Here is a 210-nt window from a genome sequence, read left to right as displayed (position 1 = left end):
TGACATGGGAATTGAAGTACGCAGTTAAAAATGATAGGATAGAAAAAATTATGCCCTTGATCAGCTCAAGGCCTTACTGCCCCGGACCCCTCTTTGGAAAAAGCCTATGTACCACGTTGCTTTTTCTTTTTTTCAGGAGAGCAATGTAAATAGCAGCTCTGGCTATGTTTTGTGCATCCAGCTGTGGACTTCAGGAGGTGTTGCTTTTCC

Source organism: Cariama cristata, unplaced genomic scaffold (genome assembly GCF_000690535.1).
Source record: "Cariama cristata isolate BGI_N322 unplaced genomic scaffold, ASM69053v1 scaffold4951, whole genome shotgun sequence".
In the NCBI taxonomy this organism is placed as follows: Eukaryota; Metazoa; Chordata; class Aves; order Cariamiformes; family Cariamidae; genus Cariama; species Cariama cristata.
This window is presented reverse-complemented; position numbering follows the sequence as displayed.